The sequence below is a fragment of the Pteropus alecto genome, unplaced genomic scaffold (assembly GCF_000325575.1).
Source record: "Pteropus alecto unplaced genomic scaffold, ASM32557v1 scaffold63, whole genome shotgun sequence".
Lineage (NCBI taxonomy): Eukaryota > Metazoa > Chordata > Mammalia > Chiroptera > Pteropodidae > Pteropus > Pteropus alecto.
Genome location: NW_006434897.1, coordinates 7,351,629 through 7,358,810, shown reverse-complemented (window position 1 = coordinate 7,358,810; position 7,182 = coordinate 7,351,629).

The window sequence follows — 7,182 nt, the reverse complement described above, 5'->3', positions numbered from 1 at the left end:
CATCGATGTTCATAGCAGCATTATTCACAGTGGCCAGGACATGGGAGCAACCGAAGTGTCTTATGATAGATGATTGGCTAAAGAAGCGGTACATATATACAATGGAATATTACTCAACCAGAAGAAGAGATGCCATTTGCAACAACATGGATGGACCTTGAAATAATCATAATAAGTAAAATAAGCCAGACAGAAAGATTGAAAGTCAGACAATATCACTTATGTGTGAGATATAAACCTAAAAGCAACAAATGAAGAGGACAAACAAACAGAGACTCATGGACATGGACAATGGACTTGTGGTTACCAGAGGGAATGAGAGGGGGAACAATAAGAAAAATAAAAAAATAAAATGTTAAAAAATATAATAAAAATGTGTTAAATAATGTTTTGACTTTGTTTGTAAGTCATTACATCAAAATAATCATCTTATGTAAGAAAATGATTGTTTTCCTCACCTTATTTTTATAACAACTCTAATCTGTCATTTTTAGCTTGGATGAATTTTGATAAAGGATAATAAACACTGGTCTGTTGGGAATTATGCATAGAACGCATAGAACATTTTTTTTTTCCATTGGGTGTCTGGAAAATATGTTTCAATTAGACTAGAAATTGATGATACCATAATCAAAGGAACACAATGTATTAAAATATTGGACACTATTCACATTGATGATTCTGCCATTATTTCTTAAGGAATCTGTTTTCCAATGGCAGACTCTCTTTGAAAGACAGTTTTGGTAAACTAATGACATGAGTGTGTTTCTATTCACCATCTCCTTCCTTTGCTTCTCTGTGCTTTGATACAGACAGTTTCATAAGAGTCAGCTCATCTCAGACTTGATATACAGCTCAAAAATACACTGTTAAGAAAAATGGATTGTTTTAAGGCTGCAGAAGGGGCACAATATTACATAGGACTATTTTATTAGTTCAGTGGGAAATCCGGGCTCAGAAAGCACCGATTCAATAGAATTTGAATGAAACTTAACGTTTCATATCATTTTATTTTTTTTAAGATAAATCCATTTAATTTTGGAAGCAGGTCCTACATCTAAATTGAGAAAACATTTGTTAATCAAACAGGAAGGCAACAGAAAAGCAGTATTCTTAGAGTTAATATTTATTGTATATTGAAAATATTTAAGATAATTATTTCATTTTATAATATGGTGATAGGCCTTTTATGATTTATATAAAAGTATGGAAATATAATTTCATCATTTAAAGAAATGTAGATTTTTTTTGTTAAGAGATTAAATTTCATCTACAATATGGTATATATTCTAAGCATCTTACAAGAACTGGGGGGCGAAGACTTTAATGGCCCCAGAGTCCAACATGATATTAAGCTTATAGTGTAGTTTCTCCAATTGTCCTTCTCAGAAAATAACAGTAAATCCTTTGGATCTAAGAAACAATGGGAAATTCTCGACTCATTTTCTTGAGGGGAACCCCAAATTCCTCTTCCCTGGTAAAGTCCCAGAAAGCAACCCTTCTGTGAGAGACAACTTGTTTACAGCAAAGTAAGTACGGCATGTATTTGAAGATAGTAACTTATGGTTAGCTTAAGAAAAACAGGGTAAATTAGTTGACTTATAATTTCCCACTTTCTAACTGCCCGGCATATACTATTCATGTTAAAGGCTGAAAGGTTTCATTAATTCATCAAATATTGACATTAGCAGTAACTACTTTTTTCTTAGATATGTGAATCAGTAGCTCTACTTAATTCAGTTAATATTTCACTGTGCTGACAAAATTCTATGAGTCTCAGGTCAGTCCCCCATCAAATTCAAAATATTGCTTTATTGTCCTAGAATGTATTTCCTTTTACAATCACGGGCTAACAAAATGACTAAACTGGTAAAAATTTATGAATCTAAATCTCTTGTAAATGAGTTAAGTTAGGCTTAGAGAGAGTACATCATTAGATACTAGAAATACATTGATTATCTTGAGTTTATTTTTCCAATTATGATGGTATAAGAATATAATTTTTCAGCATTGATTTAGCACCAGTACAGTGAATATTTTTGTAGAACATATGTCTACCATCTATCCATGGATTTTAATTCTCTATAATACCAAAAAACACTCTACTTAAATTTTTCTAGAAATAAGAACACTTGGCTACTGACCTTATTTTAAATGAGTGATAAACAGTGTAATGACACATGTATTCTTTTTCCAGCTCTGGCAGTGGCTCATTTTGTGACATTGGGAAACCTTTCTGCCTTCTCTGTACCTCAGATTTACTGAAACATGCCATCAACTAACTGTCATAATGTTTAATATTTATTGGATGTTAAATGTGTGTCATGCATTTTTTTAGATGCATTACATACTCTGTTATAGTCAAAACAGCATTGCAAATATGAGTCCTAATCCTCATCTTACAGATGAAGAAGCTGAAGTTCAGGGAAAGTAAATGGCTTGTTAAGGTCAAACAATAAATAAGGATCAGGCTCAATTTGAACTCATGCCTCTCTGCTCCTAAATCCCAAGTTTTTCCATGTATTAAACTGCCTCCCAATTTAGACTAAGGCTAGGCAACCATGATGATGATGAGTCATCATTGTAGAGTAGTAACATTATGTTTTGTGCTTTATTATTTCCATTCATTGCAATGTAAGAAGAATAATAGCAAATATAATTTACTTACCGTATGTCCAAATGCTTAAAGTGTCATTTAGAACTTGGGTTAATGACAGAAGAAAAAGAAAAATAGAATTATAAAATAGTTTCTCCTTCAGCGAGCTTTATTTTACTGGATTGAAAACAGGGAATTGCGATCTGTGTCCAATAAAGATTACATTAAGGCGTTGTGGCACATGAAACATGTACTGAGTGTGGATTCACAGTCCAAGTCCTCATCTTGGCTCCTCTCAGTCACCAGCAGAGTCATCTTCAGGGCGTCACTCAAGTCTTGGTGTCCACATAGGGTGATGCTTACCCAGCCCACTGCATAGGGTGATTATGAGGACCCAGTATTAGTGATATATGTGAAAATATAACCTAAACAGAAAGTGAATGTGGGTAATAAACAATTTAGAGTTTAAACTCTTAGTGACTCTTAGGAAGATTGTTGATAGACATTAGTGTTATACTGTAAGGATTATGTAAACTGATGAATTCTTTACATTTACATGTTATGAATGAGGATGATTTTTCTTTTCACGTAGCACATTAACTACCTAGATGTTTTTTCTTGCCCTGAAAACAGCTTTGTTCTTAGCAGAAAACACTGTTAATAAAAGTCCTTCTCATTCTCATGATGACACAGGGTCAAGATTATAGAATCTTGAATTCTGATCCAAGAGATACTGTACAGAACTACAATACTTTTCAAATAAAGGGACTAGTCATTTCCTGAGTTGTATCCTGTGTCATAATGGATAAGCATTTGTAGCCAGCATTTTTTAAAGAACATGCTGAAGAAGAGAAAAATCTTCTTAAATTCTAGTACTGCACAGAGCAGTTATTGAAGATGGAGGGACTAAAGAATCCCAGAGGTTGATATTAAAAGTTCTGTTGCTTCAATGAATACACAAGAGAGTTATTTTGGACAACATACTATTTAACAATGAAAGATGGGGATATAAATGTAACCAGAAGAGAGATATATTCAGAGATTTCAGGCTAAAATGTCCCGCTAATTCAAGAAAGGAGAAACAGAAAATCAATATAAGTGCCAAATTAAATACTATTTATTTGTAGTTTGTTGAATACATATTTATGTTTGAGCTAATGATTGTCTAGTAACAGTGCGTAATTTATTCCACAGTGTGGCTTCAGTTAGACTATGAGGTTCTGAATTGAAATAAAATCAACAATCGTTAAAATAGTGGTGTATATTGGGCGTGACCCAATAAATTTTAGTTGAGTCTGGTGCCCATATCAATAAGTAGTAAGTCTTCCATTATGAAATGGTAATTTAATTACTTATTCTATATCTCATGTTAAGAAAGTTCTTTGAAAATTGTTAATATTGATCACATGCAATTATAAAGCACTCAAGTTATCCTCATTTAATCCTTACAACATCTCTTATGTAGGGAGGGGATTTCAATTATTCAAGCCATTTGCTGATAAGGAAGCTGAAACTTCGTATAATTCTGTCACTCACCCAAGCACATCTGACTAACAATAAGCACACAAGGAATTTGAAACAGGCATTTTGACTTCTCAATATGCGCTATTGATGCTACATGGTTGGATTTCTTACTATTCCTCATCTCGCACATGGAAAAGAATAAGAGCAGATTTTCAGATGCACATAGAGTTCTGGGCAGAATGCCAGGGCTTTATTTAGTTTGAAGCTCCATTCCACCTATCCAGACAGCTTCTTTCTCTTTCTGCAAAGCTATTGATGAGAGAGACCATTGTCTTTGGTTTTATAGCTGGTGAACACTGAAGAAGATATTCTGATATAGACTTGTGCTTTATCAGTGAAAATGATTGCAGCCTCAGCTGCATGAACACTGTTTATGAGTTCTGCCAAATATCAAGCCAAGTAGTACTTTTTCAGTTTTTTTAGGATTTCTATAAGACTAGGCCAGGAGATGCACAGTTTGACTGGTATCAGACAGAAATACTCTGAAAGAGAGAGAGAGAGAGAGAGAGAGAGAGAGAGAGAGAGAGAGAGAGAGAGAGAGAGAGAGAAAGACAGAGAGAGAGAGAGAGAGAGAGAGAGAGAATACATGTGCTTGCCTGTGCCTGTATCTGTACGTTCACATATTACTTCCATAATTATGTAGAGAGAGAGAGAATACATGTGCTTGCCTATGCCTGTATCTGTACGTTCATATATTACTTCCATAATTATGCACCTTTTCTGAATTTAAAATATATTGAGATTTGTGTCAGGCCACACTTTTCACTAACTCTGCATCTTCCTAGTGCTGTTCAAGTCCTAAAGCAAAGATTGCCAAGAGAAAATGTGAAGTTATGTAATTTAGACATACTAATTATTTCCCTTAGAAGCATGTTGGTTTGTCCAGGGAACATAAAAACCCAGGTGGCTAACTTTTAAAATATTGATACTCTTTTAGGAAGGAAGTGAATTCCATAAGGGCCATTTATTCATCAAAAAATATTGTTAAAAGCCAAGGCCTCATTCTCATACTTTGTCTGTTTTCTTTGCTCACCATTTGTAAGGCACCTGCCATTTATTTTCAGTACAGTAGTCCTCCGCTATCCTTGGGGGATTATGTTCCAGGACCCCCAGTCGATGCCTAAAAGGGCAGATAGTACCGAACCATATAGATAGTATCTTTTTTGTCTATACATATATACCTATGATAAAGTTTAATTTATAAATTAGTCACAGTAAAGATTAAGAACAATAACTACTAATAAAATAGAACAATTATAACAATATACTGTAATAAAAGTTATGTAAATGTGGTCTCTCTATTTCTCTCTCTGATAACCAATCTGGTATCTGAGATGGTTACCAAGTAAATAACGAACAGGTAGAGTCTGCAGCATAGATACAGTGGACAAAAGGACAATTCACATCCAGGACAGGATGGAACAGGACAGCGTGAGATTTCATCATGCTACTTGGAAAGATGCATGATCTAAAACTTATGAATTATTTATTTCTGGGGTTTTCTATTTAATATTTTTGGACTTGGTTGACTGTAGGTAACTGAAACTGTGGAAAGCAGAACTGGATAAGGGGGACTATGGTTATTTTCTGATGTTATCTTTCCAGAAATTCTGCACCATGCCTGGCTGTAGATTGGGACAAGGTCTCTTTTATCAATCCCTTTACTTCTCTCATGAGATACGCACCTCAACCTTTTGTGCTGCTCCCAAAGCCCAGAAAAAAGACTTTTCTTTTTGAGTGATTTGTCATTAACAGACACAGGTATAAGACATGAAATTAATAGAACAGACTAGGGTGTTGCACACAACAGATGGAGAAAAGACAACACATTAAAAGAGTGACTCTTGGTTGGAGCTAAGAGCTCAAATACTAAGATTGTTATGCTAAGAGTTTTACAAAAATGCCATCTTTAATCATCACAAAGACCCTTCTCTCAAATATACTCATGCTTATTTTCTTGTCAACCTATTCTTAACTCAAAATTTGCTAAACTATTACCACTCCGACCACCTATCTCTTGATTATCCTGCCATATTTTCATTGTAGCTCATGTCACAATTTGAATATACTTTGCCCATTTGTTTATTTTTTCATTATTTCTCTCTCTTCTGCAGAGTCACTAGACTAAGAGATCTTAGTCAAAGAGTCTTATACTATGTAGCAACTGTGTGAATTTAGCAAGTTATCTAGCATGACTAAGCCTCTGTTAGCACATCTGCAAAATTGGACTACTGATAAGTTTTGAGGAAGATTAAAATTGATAAAGCTATGCACGAAGCTATGAGCACTGGTCAGCATACGTTAAGGATCATTTTTCACTTCTCTCCATTTTCATCATAGTGAGTGAATACAAACTACTGTAATCACTTTTCTAAACCTCTGAAATAGCCTCTTGTTCCTTTTCCCTGCACCCCTCTCCCATTTTCATAGAAAGCATATTTATAAACATAAAACATATTATGTCCCAGCTAATATATTTGTTTAACTCTTAGAATGAAATCCAAACTCCTTAAAATGGCCTGGATAACCCTGCATATTCTGGCTATTTGTTGCCTACCTTTTGGACTTCATTTTATACCATCTTCTCCCTCACACGCTATCTCATTTCTTTTTCTTAAATATAACAAGATATTCTCCCATATTGTTAAATTTTTTTATTACTGTATAATGAAATATAGAAATCGCGTAGACAAATTGATAAAAGTTGAAGCATATACTCTAAAAATGAAATTAATTTCTAGAAATAAATATTTAACAATAGATGAATTTAACAGAGCAGATGCCAAGAGAGGTAGAACAAGTGAATTTAAATAAAAAGCTGAGATATAAATCATGAAAAGGAAAAGAAATGGAAAATATTATAGGGTAGTTGAAGTATAGTACATAAAATGAGAAGCCCCAAGTAGTTCTCAGAATGTTTGAAAAATAAGAGACTGGAGGTGCATCAATATATTAAGAGGCAGTGACACAGAGTTTTTCAGATTCGAGGATCATACAAAGCCCTGAACAGGATAAATTTTTACATGTTACAATAAAACTACAGAACTTGGAAGACAAAAATA